The sequence below is a fragment of the Mobula birostris genome, chromosome 31 (assembly GCF_030028105.1).
Source record: "Mobula birostris isolate sMobBir1 chromosome 31, sMobBir1.hap1, whole genome shotgun sequence".
Taxonomy (NCBI): domain Eukaryota; kingdom Metazoa; phylum Chordata; class Chondrichthyes; order Myliobatiformes; family Myliobatidae; genus Mobula; species Mobula birostris.
In genome coordinates this window covers 18,051,794-18,077,387 of record NC_092400.1, presented here as the reverse complement: position 1 = coordinate 18,077,387, position 25,594 = coordinate 18,051,794, and the positions used below count along the sequence as shown (strand labels likewise).

Genomic DNA, 25,594 nt, shown 5'->3' with positions numbered 1-25,594 from the left:
TCAAAATGGCTTCTTTATTATATTAAATGCTGATAAAGTCTCTAGCTAGCACTTTGCTTGGGTTATAATATAGATAATAGAGTAAATGAACCAATGGGTGTCCATGTTATTCTTTCTTGGGGTGATTTGCTGTCTCATATGGCTGGGAACCAGGGGGTTTTGGCGGGGAGTTGGAGGAGAGACTGTGAGGACGATGGACGTGTGGGGAAAGCTCAGGTTGATCACTCCGGATGGTCCCAAGCTGCGAGTTGAAGGGGTCCGAGTGGTCCCGAAGAGGTCCTGAGCTCCAACGTGTGCACCAAGAAATTGACCGAACTAGTCCGAAAGAAACCATTTAACCTACCTACTCTCATTGACTTTCACCGGGTCCAAAGCCCTCCATGTGCCTACCATCCATGTACCTGTCCAAAATTCACCTGAACGTTGAAATTGAGCTCACACGCACCCCTTGTGCCGGCAGCTTTCTGAGTGAAGAAGTTTCCCATCATGTTCCCCTTATGTTCCCCGTAAACCTTTCACCTTTTACTCTTAGTCTATGAACTCCAGTTGCCGTCGCCCTGAACCTCAGTGGAAAAAGCCTGCTTGCATTTACCGGATCTATACCCCAGAAGATCAAGATCATGGAATTCAGATACAGTACTGTGTATTCGCTGAATCTGGTATTTGTGGACATTGTTAATGTGTTATCCCGAATGCTCCTTCGAGCAGCTCTGGGCGAGGGATTCCCAAAGTCAGATGGTACTTTGCATTTGTTGAATGAGGCAGTCATTTCTGCAGTGAAGGCAGCAAGATTGGAGGAAAGCTAAAGGCTTCAAGTGAAGTAGAAATTGAGATGGCAATGAAGGATTATCTGAGCATTGGGACACAAAGGCTTGAAATCATTTTGTATTTCTCAACACGAGCACCGGGTGTCTTGGCAGGTTAACTCACAGGCTATATGAAGGAACCTGATAGAAGTACAAGCGATGAAGCTTGGTGCTTCTGATCTTCGCCAAGCTAGTGCCACCAGGGGTTAAATAAACTGACTGAAGGGCAGCTCTGAAACTTTGGAATCCAGCATCTTCAGTCTTTATCCAAGTTGAAATCAGCAGAGCTCCTGGCTGTTCTGGTTAGGAGGTACTGTACCTGCTCACAGTGGCCATTATGTATTTTTGCCTAAATCCCAACATACAGTCAGTGGCCACTTTATTAGGTTAACCTGCCCATCTGCTCGTTACTGCAACTATCTAATCAGCCAATCAAGTTCAAAGTTCAAAAGAACAATTTTCAAAGTACAATTTATTGTCAGAGTAGATACATGTCATCAAGTACAACCCGGGGATTCTTTTCCCTGCGGACATACAGTAAATCAATAGATCACAGACTGTGGATCAGCCAACGATTTCTGTAGAGCCATCTGGTTGCTCCCGGTCTGCGTGAACAAAATGCTCATTATTATTGTGTGATCAAAGTAAGGCTGATAAATGCGTCCGAACACAGAAGCTGATCATTTTGAAAATGTTGGCGCGTCCTAAGTCGATCTTAACGAACATACGCTTTATGTAGAGAAGAAATTGCATCTTATCTACATAATTAAGTTTATTTCAGATCTTGTTCATTAAGAAACCCTTCCTTTCTTTAATGCATGGGTTACCAATCTTTTACATTCAATGGAGTCTTACCAGAAAGGGGTCGGTGGACCCCATGTTGGGAACGCCTGCTTTAAAGGAAAGGATTCAATGTGGTTTATGGATATTTAAGATTTCCTTTTTCCATGTAAGCAATTACTTGCTCAGATGACTTCAGTCTATGTGTCTCATACCCATATTCTGAGACTATTGGAATGAACTTACCGGATTCTAAGAAAAAGCCTCTTCCAGTGAACTGGAGAGGGGAAGTGAAGCGCTAGTTCCGAATTGGGGAATCTATTATCAGTAAATAAAATTGAAATCGAGAATGGGGAAGGATTAATAGTATTGAAGAAGGATGGTCAGCATTTAGAACAGAGATGTGGAGGAATTTATTTAAACAGAGAGTGGCGAACCTGTGGAATTCGTTACCACAGACGGCCATGGAGCCATGTGATTGGGTATTTTTAAAGCGGAGTTTGATAGGTTGTTGATTAGTAGGCAGGAGAATGGTGTTGAGAGCGATAATAAAGCATCCATGATGGAATGAAGGAATAGACTCGATGGACCGAATGGCCTAATTCTGATCCTATGTCTTATTGGTGGCAATGAAGATCGCAGAGTATTGTAAAAACCCCTCTGGTTTAATAAAGTTAATATAATTTTGTTTGCCTAGAGGGACCCATCCAGGAATGTCAACCGACTGCAACTTACTTGATCTAATTCCTTGAAATAACTTTTGTGGATCATTGTGTAAGGGGTTTCTTTTTCATGTTAACTGCGAAGGCTAATAAAATGGCTTCTTTGTAATATTAACTGCTGATGTAAGGGGTTCTCTATAGCAGCATATTTGGGTTATAATCATAGATAACTTGACTTTGGAATGCCATTGCTAAGCAACAGAATAGATGTTATTCTTTCTTGTGTGTGAAAGCTATTGTTTTTCGCGGGCTTTGGGGAGATCGCGCCATGGGGATGAAGAGAGAAGACGCACACAAAGAGATGGTGTGAGCTGGCTAGCAGAGCGGACCCCGAGTGGGGTCTCGGCACCTGGCGGAGTCCGGTGGACATCGACTGGAGGAAAGGATACCTGATTTCATGAGCTCCAACGAATTATTTGTGCACAGAACTGATACACTTGGCGCCTTTCTTGTATTTGTTTCTACTAACCCATCACCAAGAAATACTTACGAAGTGTAATTATTTAATCGCATATGGTGTACTGTCTGTTATTTGGCGGGGTGGGGTACATCACACAGCATCCACACAAACTTGATTACCCAGTTTGGCGGGGCCGAAGGCTGCTTCCCCTAGACGAAAGCGAGCTGAGCGAGCCTGAGGTTTACCAGGAGTCTACAATTGTTTGCAGCAAAGAATTCCTACATAAGAGGGCAGTGTTGAAAGGAATGAACACCGAACATTCCTTGTGAAGAATGGCTTTACAACTAAGGGCAGGTAAGATACTGAGATAGTAGGCTCTTTTTTCCCCCCCAGGATCGAATTAAAATATGTCTGGAGATCTTTGTCCCATTATTTCACACTTACTCGCATTAACTTAAACACGTATATGCACACACGTGCACAATTACATTCAGTCAAGCATTTGCATTGTGGTCTCTAGAATGTGGAAGAACTTTGTGCAATCGTGGTTTGTGCGCGTGGGCGTGGTCACGAATATGTTTGTGCCTTAAGTGCGTGCATGAATATGTATGCCAGGTATTTATTATTATCAGTAGGGCAGCAGTGAATGACTTTAATGTAGACTGAACTGCCTCACCACGTAACAAACACCATGATGGGCCGTGGCCCGAGGAACTATTGCTGCCTCCCCTCCTACAACCATGATAAAGCTGCATGAAGGAGAGCAGAAATCATTTTTAACCTTCATTCAGCAGATACTTGTGGAAACAGAAAATCTACACTGGGAAGGCTGTTGTCTCTCTCCAATATGTGAATAAAGTGCATGGAACAGCGATTCTGTGTAATCAATGAGATGGATTTGAATAATATTCTGCTCATCTCATTGAGGGCACCTGCTAGAACAATTTACCATTTAGTGACGGGAGCTGGAGTAGGGCAAGTTTCCAACTGGACAATTTTCATTGAGGTACAGAATTTGCATTTCAACAGAATTAAGAGTGAACGCTGAATAGCAAACAAAATTTTCTGGTTTTGATAGGACCATACAAATGGTTTATGTACTTAATATTGAATTGAAGTATTATACATTTCGATACTATGACCTACACAGTTCTGATACCAAAGCCGGATATATTCCCTTACATTAAATCTTATGCATCCTGCCGGCAATGTTAGAAAATTTTGAACTCTGAATTTTGATGCTCTGAACTTTGCTGTATGCAGATATAATTATCTTTGAATAAGTTTTCTTTGGACAATGGAAAAATCGGCCCAGCACTGTGTCTCTAGTGAGGTCGTCAATCCTGCTCACAGCCCACCAGTAGTTATTATAACAATCATCCTAGGACGAGTCAGAAATACAACTGCTTTGTAGGTATTTTATTTTCATGTAAAATCATAGAGTCATAGAAAAGTACAGCAGAGAAACAGGCCCTTTGGCCGATCCAGTCCGTACTAAACCATTTAAACTGCCTACACTTATTGACCTTCACCGGGTCCATAGCCCTTCATGTGCCTACCATCCATGCACCTGCCCAAACTTCACCTGAATATTGAAATTGAGCTCACATGCACTACTTGTGCCGGCAGCTCATTCTGCACCCTCAGGACCCTCTGACTGAAGAAGTTTTCCATCATGTTTCCCTTAAATTCCCCGTAGACTTTTCAGATTTTACCCTTAATCCATGACCTCCAGTTGCCGTCTCACTGAACCTCAGTGGAAAAAGCCTGCTTGCATTTACCGGATTTATACCCCAGGAGTTCAAAATCATGGAATTCGGATGCAGTACTGTGCATTCGCTGAAACTGGTATTTGTGGACACTGCTAATGTGTTGTCCTGTCCCATTGCAGAGTGATGACTTTGTAACTGAGAAGCACTGGATTTTTGGTGATGTTTCATGATGTTCCACAAGATATTTGTGACTTCGTTAAACTTGATTGACAGCGTCATCCTTCTGACGAACTGAACGTTCGATCACGGTTTTAAGGTGGTCTGTAATGGAATCAGGATGTACGCAATGATGAGGGGGAAGGGGGAAGTGCTCTGAGAATTGTGGAATCGGAATTTGTTTCTACTTGCTAATGCAATTTGTGGCGCACTGTAACGTAGCGGTTAGCGTAGCGCTATTACTGTACGCGCGACCTTGGATTCAGGAGCCATTCCGTTACCTGTTAGCCGGAAGGGCCTGTTACTGTGCTAATTCTCTAAATAAATAAAAACAATCAACCACGTGTCTACAAGCGACGCAATGTGAGCCCATCAAGATGACTTTTAATACTGCAGCAATTTGGATCGACATCATTTTTGATATACATATGGGTTATAAAACAGTTTTGATCACATTGTGCTTCATTTGATGCATCAATATGAAGAAACAAAAGCACGTGAAGGACTCTGGGTTATGTTTTGTAGCTCCAAAACTTTAAACTGACTCAAAAGAAAACACGAGCCGAGAGGTGCGAGTTTTAACTTTGTTCTTTTACTTCAAGCGATGTGCGCTCGTATCATGTGATGACGTGTGCAATTAACGTAATTTACATAGAAATTAAAACTAATTATAACAAGAATCCTTAATTAACCAATGTGTATCCAAGTGTAGTCAACTGTTACAAAATATTAAATGTACGCAAGGTGCAACATGTCCAGCTGTTCAGATAAGGAATTTTATCCACTCCTACAACAGGAATTCTGCAGATGCTGGAACTTCAAGCAACACACATCAAAGTTGCTGGTGAACGCAGCAGGCCAGGCAGCATCTCTAGGAAGAAGTACAGTCAATGTTTCAGGCCGAGACCCTTCGTTAGGACTAACCCTAACGTCGACTGCATCTCTTCCTAGAGATGCTGCCTGGCCTGCTGCGTTCACCAGCAACTTTGATGTGTGTTGCTTTATCCACTCCTGTCTGTTCCTATAGGTGTATATTTTTCCATTCTGAGGTAATCAGTCATCTCAATATGAGGAACCACAAACCCTGATAATGTAGACATGCAGAAGATGTTTCCATTAGTGGGAGAGGATCCAAGGATCCAAAGGTCTAGGATCCGAGGGCACAGCCCCAGAATAAAGGGTCATCTCTTATGAACTGAGATTAGAAATTTGCTCAGCCTGAGTGTGGGGAGTGTGGGGAGTCTGTGGCATTCATTGTCGTATAGGGCGTTTGGGGCCAAATCATTGAGGGTATTTATGACAAGATTTATAGGTTCTTGATTGTTAAGGGGGGGGGTGCTAAGGGTTATAGGATGAAGTTGGGAGACTGGAGTTGGAAACAGAAACTCAGCCATGATTAAGTAGTGGAGCAGACTCGCTGGTCTGATTAGCCTAGTTCTGATCCAATACTTTTTGATGGTTTTATGGTTCTCCACAGATGGGCAGATTCTTCCTGAGAGGGTGTGGAGTGGGTGTAGGTGAGGTGGTCTGCCCCTCCTACTAATTACGCAGCTCTTTCCTGCGTTTCTGAAGTATGGGCATGGGCTTCTCAGTTCCATCCCGAATGCCCCTTCCGTACTTCGAGCAGCTGTGGGCGTGGGGATTCACAAAGTCAGATGGCACCTTGCATTTGTTGAAGGAGGCAGTCATGCCCACAGTGACAGCAGCAAGATTGGAGGAAGGCTAAAGGCTTTACGTGAAGTAGAAATTAAGATGGCAATGAAGGTCTGAGCATTGGGACACAATAGTGCTTACAGCCCACCAGTAGTTATTATAACTATCATCCTAGGACTGGTCAGAAATACAACTGCTTTGTAAATATTTTATTTTCATGTAAACTCATAGAGCCATAGAAAAGTACAGCACAGATACAGGCCCTTTGGCTGATCCAGTCCGTACTAAAGCATTTAAAATGCCTACTCTCATTGACCTTCACCGGGTCCATCACTCTCCATACGCCTACCATTCATGTACCTGTCCAAACTGCACCTGAACATTGAAATTGAGCTCACATGAAGGATTATCTGAGCATTGGGACGCAAAGGCTTGAAATAATTTTGTATATCTCAGCACTAGCACTGGGTGTCTTGGCAGGTTAACTCACAGGCAATATGAAGGAACCTGATAGAAGTCCAAGTGATGAAGCTTGGTGCTTCTGATCTTCGCCAAGCTAGTGCCACCAGGGGTTAAGTAAACTGACTGAAGGGCAGCTCTGAAACTTTGGAATCCAGCATCTTCAGTCTCTATCCAAGTTAAAATCAGCAGAGCTCCTGGGTATTCTGGTTAGGAGGTACTGTACCTGCTCACAGTGGCCATTATGTATTTTTGCCTAAATCCCAATATACAGTCAGTGGCCACTTTATTAGGTTAACCTGCCCATCTGCTCATTACTGCAACTATCTAATCAGCCAATGAAGTTCAAAGTTCAAAAGATCAATTTTCAAAGTACAATTTATTGTCAGAGTAGATACATGTCACCAAGTACAACCCGGGGATTCTTTTCCCTGCGGACATACAGTAAATCTATAGATCACTAGCTATAGATCACAGACTGTGGATCAGCAAACAATCTCTGTGCAGTTGTCTGATTGCTCCCCGTCTGCGTGAACTAAATGCTCATTATTATTATGTGATCAAAGTAAAGCTAATAAATGCGTCTGAACGCAAAAATTGATCAATTCTGAAAATTTTGGCGCGTCCTGTCGATCTTAACGAACAGGTTCTGAAATACACTTCCCTTTATGTAGAGAAGAAATTGCATCTTATTTGCACAAGTTTATCTCAGACTTTGTTCATTAAGAAACCCTTCCTTTCTATAAAGCATGGGTTGCCAATCTTTTACTTGTCATGGAGCCTTACCAGTGAGAGGTCCGTGGACTCCATGTTGGGAACGCCTGCTTTAAAGGAAAGGGTTTAATGCGGTTTATGGATATTTAAGATTCCTTTTTCCATATGAGCAATTACTTCCTCAGATGACTTCAGCCTATGTATCTCGTTTGTAGCTAGCTGCTACCCGTTATAGTGGGCCATTCTCAGGTTGACTGACTGTCCATAGGAATCTGCGGTAATCTGTTCAACCAAGAACAACACTGCTTGCAGACTTTCAGTCAGGTGGAAAGTGATGTAAAGGGTTACTGCGATCATGCCAAACTACATGTACCCATATCCTGACAGTACTGGAATTAGTTTACCCGATTCTTTAAAAAAAGCCTCTTCTAGTGAACTGGAGACAGGAAGTGAGACGCTGGTTCAGAATTGAGGAAGCTATTATCAGTAAATAAAATTGAAATCAAAAATGAGGAAGAATTATTATTATTGAAGGGGAATGGTTAGCAGTTAGAACAGAGATATGGAGGAATTTATTTAAACAGAGAGTGGCGAACCTGTGGAATTCGTTGCCACAGACAGCCATGGAGCCAAGTCATTGGCTATGGGAAGTAGACAGGAAAATGGTGTTGAGAGCGATAATAAAGCAACCATGATAGAATGATGGAATAGACTCGATGGACCAAATGGCCTAATTCTGATCCTATGTCTTATTGGTAGCATTGAAAATCTCAGAGTATTGTAAAAACCACTCTGTTTTAATAAAGTTACTATAATTTTGCTTACCTGGAGTGACCCATCTAGGAATGTCAACCAACAGCAACTTACTTGATCTAATTACGTGGAAATAACTTTTGTGGATCATTGTTTGCAGCAAAGAATTCCAATATAATTGGGCAGTGTTGAAAGGAGTGAACACCGAGCATTCCTTTGTGAAGAATGTCTTCACAACTAAGGGCATGTAGGATACTGAGATACCAGGCTCTTTTTACCCCAGGATCAAATTAAAATATTTCTGGTGACCTTTGTCCCATTAATTCACACTTAACCGCATTAACTTAAACGCGTATGTACACACACGTGCACAATTGCATACATACAGACATTTTTGCATTATGATGACTAGAACGTGGATGTGTGATGCATGGTTTGTGTGCGTGTGCGTGGTCACGCATACGTTTGTGCCTTAAGTGCGTGCGTGCATATTTATGCCAGGTGTTTATTCCTATAAGTAGGGCAATAGTGCAGCAGTGAATGATTTTAATATGGACTGACCTGCCTCATCACATTACAAACACCATGATGGAGTGTGTCGCGTGGAACTATTGCTACCTCCCCTCCAACAACCATAATAAATCATGTCCAAGCTACATGAAGGAGAGCAGAAATCACTTTTAAGCTTCATTCAGCAGATCTTTGTGGTAACAGAAAATCTACTCTGGGGATACTGTTGTCTCTCTGTCCTCTGTCACGTAAAGGGCATGGAAAAACAATGCTGTATAATCAGTGAGATGTATTTGAATAATATTCTGCTCATCTCATTGAGGTCACCTGCTGGACCAATTTAGCAGTTTGTGACGGGAGCTCGAGCAGGGTGAGTTTCCAATTGGACAATTTTCATTCATGTAGAGAATTTGCATTTCAACAGAATTAGGAGTGAACTCTGAATAGCAAGCAAAGGTTTATCGTTTTGGTAGGATCATACAAATGGGTTATGTACTTAATATCTAACTGAAGTATTATACATTTCTATGTTACGACGTACAAAGTACCGATAACAAAGCCGGACATATTTCCTTACATTAAATGTTATGCATTTTGGCGGCAATATTAGGAAATTTTGAATTCTGAATTTTGATGTTCTGAGCTTTGCTGTATGCAGATATGATTATGTTTGAATAAGTTTTCTTTGGACAATGGAGAAATCGGCCCAGCAATGTGTCTCTAGTGAGGTCGTCAATCCTGCTCACAGTCCACCAGTAGTTATTATAACAATCATCCTAGGACGAGTCAGAAATACAACTGCTTTGTAGATATTTTATTTTCATGCAAAATCAGTGTCAAGAAAAAGTACAGCACAGAAACAGGCCCTTTGGCCGATCTGGTCCGTAAAAAATTATTTATACTGCCTACTCTCATTGACCTTCACCGGGTCCATAGCCCTCCATTTGCCTACCATTCATATACCTGCCCAAAATTCACCTGAACTTTGAAATTGAGCTAACAGGTATTTAATATTCTGAGTAGGGCAGCAGCGCATCAGTGAATGACTTTAAGATAGACTGAACTGCCTCACCACATTACAAGCACTATGATCAAGCGTGGCCCAAGGACCCTGGGTTATGTTTTGTAGCTCCAAAACTTTAAACTGACTCAAAAGAAAACAAGAGCCAAGGGATGCGAATTTTAATTTTGTTCTTTTACTTCAAGCGATGCATGTCCTTATCATGTGATGACATGTCCAAATAACGTAATTTACATAGAAATTTAAACTAATTATAACAAGAATGCTGAATTAAGCAATCTATATACAAACAGAGTACTCAACTATTACAAAATATTAAATGCACGCAGGATGCAATATGTCCAGCTGTTCAGATAAGGAACTTTATCCACTCCTGTCTGATCTTACAGATGCTTTTTTTTCCCATTCTGAGGTAATTAATCATCTCAATATAAGGAACCACAAACCCTGATAATGTAGACATGCAGAGGATGTTTCCATTAGTGGGAGAGGATCCAAGGATCCAGAGGTCTAGGATTCGAGGGCACAGCCCCGGAATAAAGCGTCATCTGTTTAGAACTGAGATGAGAAATTTCCTCAGCCTGTGTGTGGGGAGTCTGTGGAATTCATTGTCATATAGGGCGTTTGGGGCCAAATCATGGAGTGCATTTAAGACAAGATTTATAGTTTCTTCGTTGTTAAGGGAGTTTTAAGGGTTATAGGATGAAGTTGGGAGACCGGAGTTGGAAACAGAAACTCAGCCATGATTAAGTAGTGGAGCAGACCCGCTGGTCCGATTAGCCTAATTCTGATCCAATAACTTTTGATGGTCTTATGGTTCTCCACAGATGAGCAGATTCTTCCTGACAGGGTGTGGAATGGGTGTAGCTGAGGTGGTCTGCTCCTCCTACTAATAACGCAGCTCTTTGTAGCGTTTCTGAAGTATGGGCATGAGCTTCTCAGTTCCATCCCGAATGCTTCTTCTGTACTTTGAGTAGCCGTTGGCCAGGGTTTCCCAAAGTCGGCGGGGGAATTCATATTTGTTGAATGAGGCAGACGTGTCCGCAGTGACGGCAGCAAGATTGGAGGAAGGCTGAAGGATTGAAGTGAAGTAGAAATTGAGGTGGCAATGAAGGATTGTCTGAGCATTGGGACACAAAGGCTTGAATTAATTTTGTATTTCTCTGCATGAGCACTGGGAGTCTCGGCAGAATAACTCACATGCTATAGGAGGGAACCTGATAGAAGTCCAAGTGATAAAGCTTGGTGCCTCTGACCTTCACCAGGCTAGTGCCTCCAGTGGTTAAATTATCTGACAGCAGGTCTGCTCTGATACCCTGGGAGACCCTTTGGAATCCATCATCTTCAGTCTTTATCTAAGTTGATATCAACAGAACTCCCAGGAATTCTGGTCAGCAGGTACTGTACCTGCAGTAGCCTTCCATTCACAGTGGCCAGTGGCCATTACGGACTTTTAGCTGAATCCCAACAGTGGCCATTTTATGAAGCACACTTGCCCACCAGCTCGATAATTATTCAATCTGGCAATCATGTTCAAAGTTCAAGAGTTCAAATTTCAAAGTAAAATTGATTGTTAGAGTACAGACACGCCGCCATGTACAACCCTGAGACTCTTTTTCCTGTGGGCATGCAGTAAATCTATAGATCAGTAACTGTAAGCAGGATCAACGAACGGTGCAAATGCAAATCTAAATAACGAGCAGTAATTAAGACGGACATGAAAAAAGAAGGTAAAGCGTGGTTAAAGTGAGATGCAACACACACAAAATGCTGGTGGAACACAGCAGGCCAGGCAGCATCTATAGGAAGAAGTACAGTCAACCTTTTTGAGCCCCTTCGTCAGGACGGTGTGGGAGACAATGGCCTGGTGCTCCTTAGTGGGGTCATGTTCGAGGGGTAAATAAGAGGAGGTATCAGCGAGTTGTTGCTGTGCCTTGGCAAGGTAGAGGTCACTACGCCAGGCTACTACAGCGCCCCCCTTATCAGCAGGTTTTATGGTAAGGTTAGGATTGGTGCGGAGGGAATGGAGAACAGAGCGTTCGGAAGGAGTGAGGTTGGAATTGGAACAAGGTGTGGTGAAGTCGAGACGGTTGATGTTCCGTTGGCAGTTAGCAATAAAAAGATCCAGAGCAGGCAGAAGACCAGAGCGGAGTGTCCATGAAGAGGAGGAGGGTTGAAGACGGGTGAAGGGGTCATCAGAGTCCTTGCCGAAGAAGTAAGCTTGGAGACGGAGCCCGCAGAAGAAGAGTTCAGTTTGATGGCGCACGCGGAACTCGCTGAGGTGTGGGCGCAGGGAGACAAAGGTGAAGCCCTTACTGAGGACAGAGCGCTCTGCCTCAGAGAGTGGAAGGTCGAAGGGGATGGTGAAGACCCGAGCCAGATGAAAGCTGGGATCAGTGGGGGGAGGGAGGTCGGTAGCGTCAGTGGAGAGGGGAGGGTTGAAGTGAGTGGTAGATGGAGCCTCTAAGGTCCCAGGAGCTGATGATAGGATCTGAAGGAGACGGGGTTGCAAAGTGGTGGTGGAGAATGGGGAGACGGGAGTTCCAATAGCAGCACGTGAAGACCCGGCTTGGAGTTCAAGGCTGGAGTCGCAGTTGGAGGCTGCGCAATCGCTTTGAAGGTGTCCATGGTTGTTGGAACCCGCATGGATGGTGGTGGAGCCCGGGTTCCGAATTTGCTCTGGGTCGGTAGAGCCGCCGGGATTGACGGTGAGAGCCGGGGTCCGAGGTTCACGCCTGCTAGTGTTGGAAACGGCAGGCTCTGGGGTCTTGCAGGACGTGACAAAGTCGAAGAAATGGTGATTGCAAGCATGGATCCGATGAAGGATAAAATAACGGGCAGGTCCATTACAAATGGCGAAGAAAGTGTCTCGGAGGTGTGGAAGGGACTGGGATAGGGACGACAGGTACCTCCTCATGACGGAGAGTGTCACCCTCAGAGCTCAACGGGAGAAGCACCGGGAAGCAGAGTCAATCAAATGTGAGTACCTAGGGTCCTCAGAAAATCCAAATTGGGAGGCTCAAAAAGAAATCGTGAAGCCAACTCAGTAAGTTTGCGGCAGAGACACGTCCCTAGGAAGGATATATGGCTATAATAGCGGGCCTGGGTGAGCGTGTGGTCGAAAAGGGCCGAAGAAATTACAGATGGGGAACAGTGAGAGAGAATTTCAGTAAACTCCCGTCGAAGAGAAGATTTAAACTTCTTCGGTGTAGGCATCCCTGGAAGAGGCTTCGCAGTAGTGAATTTAAAAACGCAAAAACGAGAAAATCTGCAGATACTGGAAACTCAAGCAACACACACAAAATGCTGGTGGAACGCAGCAGGCCAGGCAGCATCTATAGGAAGAAGTACAGTCAATGTTTCGGGTCGAGACCCTTGGTCAGAAGGAAGTGAGATCATTTGATTGTGGGAACAGCAGAAACAGAATCGGTGTAGTTGTCCTCTTTTGTTCAAGAGTCTGATGGTTGGAGGGTAGTAACTGTTCTGGAACCTCATGGTTCATGTGTCAGAAACTCAGTGCATGAAAACATGCAGTCATAGTTATGGGGTTCAGTTGTTGTTTACACTAAACATCAAATTACAGAAGAAATGTGACAATCAGATATATTTCATTGTCTGCTCCTTAATCTGAATGCTTGTGCCTCTAGATTTCCTGGAAGTTGGTGATTTCATCGGACATCTCTGACTAATTTACTCCGCCCATATACTGCACCCACAGGAGAACAAACTTATTCAAAGAAGATCAGCTTGTAAGGTTGTTTCTCTCCAAATGAGTTTTCTGCCCTCTGAAACATCTTGACTGTGTGACCGCCTTTTCGCACAATGGCGAACTGGACCCCGCAATGTGCTCCTGGTGAAGATGTTAACTCGTCCTACAATCCGCCCGTAACTATCGTCACAGTCATCCTTGGGCTTGCTGGAAATATGATTGCTTTGTGGATCCTTTGTGTTCATGTGAAGTCGCGGAAACCAAGTATTGTGTATTCACTGAATCTCATGATTGCGGACACTCTGTTAATGCGCTGTCTACCTTTTCTTTTTCCAATATTTTTATTAATTAATTTACATATAAGAATAGAGTACAGGAAAAAAAATAACAATACATTATACTAAATCGCATATGAAGACTCCTTACCCTATATTCATACAAGTTAATTAATTCGTAACATTAAAATATAGTATTTTATTATATAAAAAAGATCTAATGCACTACCAAGATCGAAGCTGATTAGTAATGAAAAAAAGGAAAAAAAATATCAGTCATCGTCTGTGCTTTAGCAGCAAATCAAAGGTTTTGAAAATAATTCAGAAAAGGTTCCCATAACGATGGAAAGTATTGACTGGATTCTAAGATTGATTGGCACCTGATTAGTTCCAAGGGTTTAGATGGGGCAGAGTTTGTTAAGTGTGTCCAGGACGGATTCCTGTCACAGTATGTGGACAGGCCGACCATGGGGAATGCCATACTAGATCTAGTGCTAGGTAATGAACCGGGTCAGGTCACAGATCTCTCAGTGGGTGAGCATCTGGGGGACAGTGACCACCACTCCCTGGCCTTCAGCATTATCATGGAAAAGGATAGAATCAGAGAGGACAGGAAAATTTTTAATTGGGTAAGGGCAAATTATGAGGCTATAAGGCTAGAACTTGCGGGTGCGAATTGGGATGTTGTTTTTGCGGGGAAATGTACTATGGACATGTGGTCGATGTTTAGACATCCCTTGCGGGGTGTTAGGGATAAATTTGTCCCGGTGAGGAAGATAAAGAATGGTAGGGTGAAGGAACCATGGGTGACAAGTGAGGTGGAAAATCTAGTCAGGTGGAAGAAGGCAGCATACATGAGGTTTAGGAAGCAAGGATCAGATGGGTCTATTGAGGAATATAGGGAAGTAAGAAAGGAGCTTAAGAAGGGGCTGAGAAGAGCAAGAAGGAGGCATGAGAAGGCCTTGGCGAGTAGGGTAAAGGAAAACCCCAAGGCATTCTTAAATTATGTGAAGAAAAAAAGGATGACAGGAGTGAAGGTAGGACTGATGAGAGATAAAGGTGGGAAGATGTGCCTGGAGGCTGTGGAAGTGAGCAAGGTCCTCAATGAATACTTCTCTTCGGTATTCACCAATGAGAGGGAACTTGATGATGGTGAGGACAATATGAGTGAGGTTGATGTTCTGGAGCATGTTGATATTAAGGGAGAGGAGGTGTTGGGGTTGTTAAGATACATTAGGACAGATATGTCCCCGGGGCCTGATGGAATATTCTCCAGGCTGCTCCACGAGGCGAGAGAAGAGATTGCTGAGCCTCTGGCTAGGATCTTTATGTCCTCGTTGTCCATGGGAATGGTACCAGAGGATTGGAGGGAGGCGAATGTTGTCCCTTTGTTCAAAAAAGGTAGTAGGGATAGTCCGGGTAATTATAGACCAGTGAGCCTTACGTCTGTGGTGGGAAAGCTGTTGGAAAAGATTTTTAGAGATAGGATCTCTGGGCATTTAGAGAATCATGGTCTGATCAGGGACAGTCAGCATGGCTTTGTGAAGGGCAGATCATGTCTAACAAGCCTGATAGAGTTCTTTGAGGAAGTGACCAGGCATATAGATGAGGATAGTGCAGTGGATGTGATCTATATGGATTTTAGTAAGGCATTTGACAAGGTTCCACACGGGAGGCTTGTTCAGAAAGTTAGAAGGCATGGGATCCAGGGAAGTTTGGCCAGGTGGATTCAGAATTGGCTTGCCTGCAGAAGGCAGGGGGTGGTGGTGGAGGGAGTACATTCAGATTGGAGGATTGTGACTAGTGGTGTCCCACAAGGATCTGTTCTGGGACCTCTACTTTTTGTGATTTTTATTAATGACCTGGATGTGGGGGTAGAAGGGTGGGTTGGCAAGTTTGCAGACGACACAAAGGTTGGTGGTGTTGTAGATAGTGTAGAGGATTGTCAAAGATTGCAGAGGGACATTGATAGGATGCAGAAGTGGGCTGAGAAGTGGCAGTTGGAGTTCAACCTGGAGAAGTGTGAGGTGGTACACTTTGGAAGGACAAACTCCAAGGCAGAGTACAAAGTAAATGGCAGGATACTTGGTAGCATGGAGGAGCAGAGGGATCTCGGGGTACATGTCCACAGATCCCTGAAAGTTGTCTCACAGGTGGATAGGGTAGTTAAGAAAGCTTATGGGGTGTTAGCTTTCATAAGTCAAGGGATAGAGTTTAAGAGTCACGATGTAATGATGCAGCTCTATAAAACTCTGGTTAGGCCTCACTTGGAGTACTCTGTCCAGTTCTGGTCACCTCACTATAGGAAGGATGTGGAAGCATTGGAAAGGGTACAGAGGAGATTTACCAGGATGCTGCCTGGTTTAGAAAATATGCATTATGATCAGAGATTAAGGGAGCTAGGGCTTTACTCTTTGGAAAGAAGGAGGATGAGAGGAGACATGATAGAGGTGTACAAGATAATAAGGGGAATAGATAGAGTGGATAGCCAGCACCTCTTCACCAGGGCACCACTGCTCAATACAAGAGGACACGGCTTTAAGGTAAGGGGTGGGAAGTTCAAGGGGGATATTAGAGGAAGGTTTTTCACTCAGAGAGTGGTTGGTGCATGGAATGCACTGCCTGAGTCAGTGGTGGAGGCAGATACACTAGTGAAGTTTAAGAGACTACTAGACAGGTATATGGAGGAATTTAAGGTGGGGACTTATATTGGAGGCAGGGTTTGAGGGTCGGCACAACATTGTGGGCCAAAGGGCCTGTACTGTGCTGTACTATTCTATGTTCTATGATTCTGAGATTGAACATCGAATCTTCTCCAAATTTAAAGATGACATTACATCACATAACCATTATGCATGAATAGGAGGGGACGCATCTTTCCATTTAAGTAAAAGCGTCCTTCTGGCCATAAGAGACACAAAAGCCAAAATGTGCAAGTCAGCTGACTGCAAAATAATATCCTTTCCTCCAAAAATATCAAATAAAGCAGTTAAAGGATTAGGCTTAAAGTTTACTTTAAAAAGTATCGAGAAAGTTTGAAACACTTCTTTCCAAATTTTCCAAGACCCGGGCATGTCCAAAACATATGAATGATTGAAGCTTCTCCATTATTACATTTATCACAATACGGAGGGATATCCAAGTGGAAACGAGACAACTTATCCTTAGTCACATGGGCCCTATGGACCACTTTAAATTGTAGGAGAGAGTGGCGAGTACATAATGTTGAAGTGTTAACCAATTTAAAAATTTGATTCCAAGTTTCCTCAGAAACTGAAGTCTATATATCTTGTTCCAAAGACTCTTAATTTTATCTAAAGGAATACTTCTCATTCCCAGCAGCATATTGTAAATATTAGATATAGATCCATTATAAAAAAGTTTCAAATTAAAGATTACATCTAGTAGATTCTTATCAGGACTTTTAGGAAATGTACTTATTTGAGATCGTAAAAAATCTCTTATTTGTAGGTATCGAAAAAAATGAGTTTTGTGTAAACTATATTCAATTGACAGTTGTTCAAACGAAAAAAGACTCTTTCTACAAACAAGTCATGAAAGCATTTGATACCTAATCTATCCCATTCTTTAAAAGCCACATCAATCATTGAAGATTTAAAAAAATAATTAGAAAAAATGGGACTCGAAAGGGAAAATCTCAATAAGCCAAAGTATTTTTGGAATTGTATCCAAATTCTCATAATGTGTTTAACTACCAGATTATCAGTTAATTTACTCAGAGACAAAGGGAGTGAGGATCCAAGAAGAGAAATAATAGAGAATTTATTAGCAGAGATAGCTTCTAACAAAATCCACATCGGGCAATCCTCATGGTTTATGTAATATAACCAGAATGTAAGATTTCTTATATTAACTGCCCAATAATAAAATCTAAAGTTTGGTAAGGCTAATCCTCCATTCTTTTTATCTTTGTGAAGATGAATTTTGTTTAATCTGGAAATGAAATGAAATGAAATTTCTTTATTGTCATTGCATAGTACAATTTGTCATGCACCAATGTAGCGAAAATGAGTTTGCAACTTTCGTACTCAATGCTAAAAGTAACAAATAAAATAATAAACAATAATTAAAGTCAAGTAACCAGCCAGTAGAAGCAGTGCCCAGCAGTCCAAAAGCACAATTCAGATACCTGACAGCCATAAAACCAGTATTAAAGTAGCAATATAACAAATTTATGTATGATGCTTGATCGATTGGTTCAGAGCAATTATAGCTCTGGGGAAAAAGCTATTTTTCAGTCTAGAAGTGCAGGCATAGAAAATCTTATAACGTCTGCCAGATGCAAGAAGATCAAGCAGATGATTGCATGGTTGCGTATTGTCCTTACAGATGCTTGTAGCTTTCCTTAGGCAGCGTGAGCTGTAGGTGTCCTCCAGGGCTGGGAGCTGTGTCCCGATGATCTTCTGTGCGCTAGAGACGACCCACTGAAGTGATTTCCTATCGGCTGCTGTACAACTGAGATACCACACGGAGATGCAGTATGTTAAGATGCTCTCTATGGTGCAGTGGTAAAAGGTCACCAGCGTCTGTTCAGGTAGACCAGCTTTCTTCAGCGTCCTGAGGAAAAACAAGCATTGCTGTGCTTTCTTAACTATTGTTGTGGTGTTAGTGGGCCATGTAAGGTCTTCTGAGATGTGTATTCCCAGAACCCTGAAACTGAAACTGAACTAGGATGCTTATTCTTCCAGATATAAGAAGATATAATAGTGTCAAAGGAATCAAAAAAGGATTTAGGAATAAAAACTGGCAAAGCCTGAAAAAGATATATACATTTAGGTAATATATTCATTTTGATAGAGTTGATTCGACCAATCAGCGATAACGAAAGAGGCGACCAATTTGATAGTATCCGTTTTACATGATTCAATAGGGTAAGAAAATTTTCTTTAAATAGACACTTAGAGTTTTTAGTAATTGTTACACCTAAGTAGGTAATTTGATTTCTAACAATTTTAAAAGGAAGGTTAGAATTTGTTGGTATCAAATTGTTCAAAGGAAAAAGTTCACTTTTATATAAGTTTAATTTATAGCCTGAGAACTGGCTAAAAAAGGAGAGTAAAGAAAGCAAATGGGGTAATGCGGTCTCAGCATTAGAAATAAATAGAGAGTCGGAGAAGGTGGCAGCGTGACGCAGCTCGCAGCGGCCACTCCGGTGGTGATGTCTGTTATTTGGCAAGTAGGGTGCTGTGCACAATCCTGATTTGATGGAGACGGACGTTAGGTCATGAAGGAACATCCGGTGAAAGTTATGAAATGCCTGCTTCGCTGCTGCTGCTGCTGTGTGGTCCAGAACCTCCGGAGGGGAAGGCCCTGAGTTCTTGGCTTTGCTTGTTGGTCTGCGGCAGGGGCAGGACTGAAGCGCTTGGCAGAGGATGGTGCTCGAGAGGCTGTGTCGGAGGGCTGGTTGGAGGCTCGAAGTTTTCGGATGGATTCTGAGTCTGCTGCGGTCGGGTGCTTCCAATGGTGCTGCATCGGCAAGTTTGCGGTGCTTGGAGGTTCATGGCAGGGAGAGTTTCTCCCTTCTACCGTCTGTGTAAGATGATGAGGCTATCGGGACTTTGAGACTTTTTTTTACCATGCCCATGGTCTGCTCTTTATCAAATTATGATATTGCTTTGCACTGTAGTAACTATATGTTATAATTATGTAATTTTGTCAGTTTTAGTCTTGGTTTGTCCTGTGTTTCTTGTGAGATCATTCTGGAGGAAGATTGTATCATTTTTTAATGCATGCATTTCTAAATGACAATAAACGAGGACTGAGTGTTCTCATAATCTAAAAAAAATAGCAGCAGATCTTCAGCATACAGCGAGACTTTATGAATAGTGTCTGTCCTTAAAATACCGGTGATATCATTGGATTCGCAAAAGGGCAATGGCTAAAGGTTCTAAGGCCAGATCAAAAAGCAAAGGGCTCAATGGACAGCCTTGTCTAGTGCCATGTTGAAGCTTAAATGCTTTGGAATTATGAGAATTAGTGATAACCCTAGCGGAAGGAGCTAAATAAAGTAATTTAATCCATTGAATGAAAACGGGTCCAAAATTGAAATTTTCTAAAGTTTTAAATAAATAATTCCATTCAACCCTGTCAAAAGCTTTCTCAGCATCTAGGGATACCCCAGATTCTGATATTGTATTAGAAGGAGAATAAATAACATTTAATAACTGACTAATATTAAAATGAGAATATCGATTTTTGATAAATCCAGTTTGGTTATCAGAAATGACAGATAGTAAAATATTTTCAATCCTATAGGCCAAAGCTTTAGATAGGATCTTAGTATCAACATTAAGTAAAGAGATTGGTCTATAGGAAGAGCATTCAGTTGGATCCTTATTCTTCTTAAGAACAAGAGAAATGGAAGCCACATAAAAAGATTGAGGGAGACTGCCCAACTTAAGTGAATTCAAAAAAACAATGTAAATGAGGTAAATGAGGAAAAGGTCTTGTAAAATACTCCAGAAAATCCATCTGGACCCGGAGCTTTCCTCAAACGTAATGAACACGCATTCTCGACTATTTCCTCAAAAAAAAAGGTTGTTCCAACAACTTTTTGTTGTCGGCAGAAATTGTAGGAATGTTTAGTTGATCTAAAAAATTGTTCATTACAGTGTTATCCTTAGAAGATTCAGAACTATAAAGTTTAGAGTAAAATTCTCTAAAAGTATCATTTATTCCTAAATAATTAGTTGTCCTATCACCATTAGCTTTGCATATTTCTTTAATCTGTTGTTTAGCTATAAAAATTTTAATTGGATCAGCCAATAATTTACCTATTTTATCTCTATGAATATAAAATTGACTTTTAGCTTTTAGGAGTTGTGTTTCAATTGGATAAGTTAAAAGGAGATGATATTTAGCTTTAATTTCAACACATCTCTTATATAAGGCAGGTTCTGGAGCCAAGGCATACTCTTGGTCTAACTGCTTCAGCTGATTAGCTAAATCAATTAATTGATTAGCTAAATCAGTTAATCTAATCTAATCTAAAATCACTTCTCTGTTTATTAGCTTTTTTCTTAATACTTGCAGTATAAGAAATAATTTGTCCTCTAATATACGCCTTAAAGGCATCCCATCTGTTAAGATTAGAAGTCTGCTGTAACGTATTCACTTAAAAAAAAGTAATTTGTCTCCGTAAACTTTAAAAAATCTTCATCAGATAATAAAGTTAGATTAAATTGCCAAAATCTATTTGTTTGAAGAAGACCAGGGAGATTTAAAGATAGAAACACAGGAGCGTGATCTGAAACAGCAATCTCTTTATATACACAAGATCGAACTAATGGAATCATTTGGATATCAATAAAAAAAATCCTGAAATATGTATGATGGACATGAGAGGAAAACGAATATTCCTTGTCTACTGGATAAAAAAACACCAAGTATCAATAATACCACATTTCATTAAAAAAGATATAATAAACACAGCTGATTTATTTGGTATCATTGGTTTTGAACAGGGCCCCCCTGCCTTTTTTGCAATGTGGACTGGTTTATTATTGACAATATTCTTGTGGACCGGACGACCCGGGGGGGGAGGGGTTGGGGTAGGGTTGGCAAGGAGTAGCAGTCAAATACATTGTGTTTACCCCGAGAAAGACTACAATGACCATGAAGCCTTGCGTGGGCACCAGTGGGCATGCGTGCACGTGCCAATTTTTTTCTACAAATTGTTTTTGGCGATTCTGTTCGGGGGGGAGGTTGTTAATTATGACCGGAATATAGGTGATAAGTGGCTAATACACTCAATTTCATTTCTAAAAGGGTTTATCTAACAAATTTAATATTAAACACACAGTGCATATTTTCCTCGCATGAATATAGTGATAAGTCAATTATCAGGGGAGGACAGGGGAGCTTAAAGTAAGTGTTGAATGAACTTCCAGTATAAGTGGTAGAGGCAGGTTCGATATTATCATTTAAAGAAAAATTGGATAGGTATATCGACAGGAAAGGAATGGAGGGTTATGGGCTGAGTGCAGGTAGGTGAGAGTAACGTTCGGCACAGACTAGAAGGGCAGAGATGGCCTGTTTCCGTGCTGTAATTGTTATATGGTTATATAAGTCACTCTTAAGTCAATAGCATCATAACATTTTAAGTAACGTTTGGATATTAAACACACCAATATCGCTGAATCAGTGGGAGCCCTGGGCTGAATACTTGTTCCCTGCAACATCGAGGGGTGATAGGAGACAGCGATATTTGAAGGGGGTTCCTTATGTCCAGTCTATTCTGCAATTTAGTTTTCGTTGCATTCATTGCAGAGATATGTTGGAAATGGAAGCAATGTTTTCAGTGCTTTCGTGGCTATCTCAGGATATTCAGCCTTGACTTTGATCCAGAATGCCAGCAGAGATGTTATGTCAAACATACTTTTCAGCCAACCGTCATCTGCAAGCTTGAGGAGTTGATCTCCTTCCTGCGCTGATATGGATGATGCACGGGTAATGACCTCGTGTGCGTTCAAGTTCAACAGCGGGCGTGACAGGGAATGAGGAAAGGTGCAGCTGACTCATATCACCAAATCATATCATTTCCTCGCGGCCTGGTAGTTGGAGACTGCTGGTTTAGAAGTTGAATCATCTAAAACTGGATCTAAGCTACAATTAACGTCTCCACCCATCACCAATGAGTACAGACTTAGATCTGGCAAAAATGGAAAAAAACGCTGAGAGAAACCTGGGTCATCTATATTCGAGCATATACATTGGCAAATACCATTAATTTGTTAATTAGTTTTCCTGATACTATAACAAAATGCCCATTAGTATCAGAAATTACTTTATGTTGAAAAAAAAGAACTTTATTATCAATAAAGATCGAAACACCTCTAGCTTTGGCCTGAAATGAGGATGAAAATGAGTTCCCCTGCATCGATTAAAAAGGTGTGAATTGTCACACTTATGTATATGGATTTTTTTAGATTATGAAGACATGCAGTCCTCTTTTATTGTTATTTAGTAATGCATGCATTAAGAAATTATACAATATTTCCTCCGGTGTGATACCACAAAACACAGGACAGACCAAGACTGAAAAAACTAACAAAACCACATAATTATAACATATAGATACAACAGTGCAACAATACCATAACTTGATGAAGAAGTCCATGAGCACAGTAAAAGTTCAAAGTCTCTCAAATGTCCCACATCTCACGCAGACAGGAGAAGGAAGAAAAACCTCTCCCTGCCATACCCAACCATGGCCCAACTCTGAGTCATCCGAAAACTTCGAGCTCTGATCAGCTCCCCGACACCAAGTACTGAGCACCATCACTATCCGAGCGATTCAACCTCCATCTCGGTCGCCAACAGCAGGCAAAGCCGGGGATTTTGAGGCCTTCCCTCTGATAGATTCCCGACCACGCAGTAATGACAGCAGCGAACGAGTGTTTCAGAAATTTTTCCAGATGTTCCTCTGTGCTTTCATGTCCATCTCCATCAAATCAGAATTGTCCACGGCCCCTATTTAACAGATACAATATCATTTTTCACCGGAGGGCTGTGCACATGCGGCGCGCTGCTTTCTCTCCTTCCAACCGATTTTCTTGAAGAAAAACAATTGGTACCTTAAGTTTTTTTAATATTGGCAAAATCTTATTTGTTTTCATGGGGTGATTTAGTGCTTTCACATTAAAACTAAGTAAATTAATACTTTGATCCATTTTTAAACTATTTATAAGAAAGGTTAAAGTAGCAATCAGAAAAATATAAATTAAACCCAAATAATAAACCTTGAGATATATTAGGTGAGCAACAGAATTGACTAGATTCCCAAATCAACTTCAAGAAAAAAGAACTTCCTATCCCCCTCACTCCTTCCAAAGAGAGAAACTTGGTCAAAAAACAACCGCTATCTACTTCCCCTAAACACATACCCTTTCGAGCTGATTATTTTCTCCGAGGGAAAGACTGGAGTTTTGGCAATGGACTGTGTAGACCAAACATATTCATGATTTCCCTGAACTGGATTGGCAGCGTCTTTTTCCTAATGGTTATTGCGATCGATCGTTACTTTAAGGTGTTCCGTCCACTGCACAAAGTAAACAAGATCCTTACAAGGTGTGTGGTGATGATAGCCGGTGGTCTGTGGATTATAGCGGCGGCTATTCGTTTGCACTTGCAGATCGACAAAGGTGTCTTCAAATAACATAACATGACAAACTGTGAGCCTTTCAGCATAAACAGGCCTCTGAGTCCCACAGCAGTTTGGAATGACTTTATTTTTTGATTCTTTAAGTTTCTTTTGCCAGTTTCAGTTATCCTATTCTCTACGTCCTCCGTCATCTGGAGGTTACGGCAGATGGAAGCTGGAATGCGGGCTAAATATAAGCGAACTGTGAAACTTGTGATAGCCGTGGCTGCAGTTTTTGTCATTTGCTTCTTGCCCACCAGTGTTGCTGTGGTCACGGTTTTGGTCACTAAACTAAGTCCATCCCACTGCAAGTTGTATCACATAGCAGTGAATATCTTTTTCAATACGTTGTTTATAACGTATCTGAAGAGTGTGATCGATCCCATTATTTACTATTTCTCAACCTCGCAGTTTCAATATGCTTTGCTGAAAGCTTTTGGTCTTAATTTAAGATGTTGCAGATCAGCCACTGTATAAGGAACATCCAAAGAGCGCCAGAGTTTGGATCAGCAAACGAGCTCTGTAACCACTTTCTGATGGCTCCCGCTCTGCGTGAACCAGATGCCCTCAAAGCAAGGCTGATTAATGCGCCCGAAAGGAGAAAGTGATCAAATGGTAATATTTTTGTGAGGGATAAGTCGATCTTAACGAACAAGTTCCGTCATACACTTCCCTTTATGCAGAGAAGAAATTGCGTCTTATCTCTACAAAACGAAGTTCATTTCAGAGCTTATTCGTTAAGATACTTTACTTTCAAGCAGTTTTCCCAATCTTTTGTATGCCATGGGGCCTTACAATTAAATGAAGGGTGGTGGACCACATGTTGGAAACCCTGGTTTAAAGGCAAGTGTTCTGTGTTGTGTATGGGTATTTAAGATATCCTCCTTCCATATAAGCAACCGCTTCCACAGATGAATTCAGCCTCCGTGTCTCTTTTGTAGCTAGCTTCTACTCGTTATAGTGGTAGAAGGTTGCTGGACTGTCCATCAGAATCAGCAGCAATCTATTCATCCAAGAACAACCCTACCAGTGGACTTTCAGTCAGGAGGAAAGTGATGCAAGGGGCCGCTGTGCTGGTGCCAAGCTGCATGTACCCATATCGTGACAGTACTGGAACTAGGTACTGAATTGGAAAAGAAAAGCCTCTCCTAGTGAACTGGAACTGGAGACAGGAGGTTAGCTCCGGTTCAAAATCGGGGAATTTATTTTCAGGAAATAAAATTGAAATCTGTAATGAAGAAGGATGGTCAGCATTCAGAACAGAGATGTGGAGGAATAAATCGGCCCATCGATGTGTCTCTAGTGAGGTCGACAACCCTGCTCACAGCCCACCAGTAGTTATTATAACAATCATCCTATGACTAGTCAGAAATATAACTACTTTGTAGGTATTTTATTTTCATGTAAAACCATAGAGTGCAGCACAGAAACAGGCCTTTGGGCCTCTCTAGTCCATTCCAAACCATTTAAGCTGCCTACTCTCAATGACCTCCACCGGGACCATAGCCTTCCAAATGCCTACCATCTATGTACGGCTGCAAACTTCTGTTAACACATTGACATCGAATTCACATGCACTACTGTGCTGGAAGCTCGTTCCGCACTCTCACTATCCTCTGGGTAATCAAGATTCCCCTCATGTTCCCCTTAAACCTTTCACCTTTAACCCTTAACCCATGACTTCTAATTGCCATCCCACCGA

The 25,594-nt window shown here is 41.8% G+C and overlaps 1 pseudogene; it reads left to right on the top strand.

The window, feature by feature from the left end:
• The first annotated feature begins 13,568 nt into the window (after positions 1–13,568).
• On the top strand, positions 13,569–24,429 carry LOC140190718 (hydroxycarboxylic acid receptor 2-like; annotated as a pseudogene).
• Positions 24,430–25,594: the final 1,165 nt, after the last annotated feature.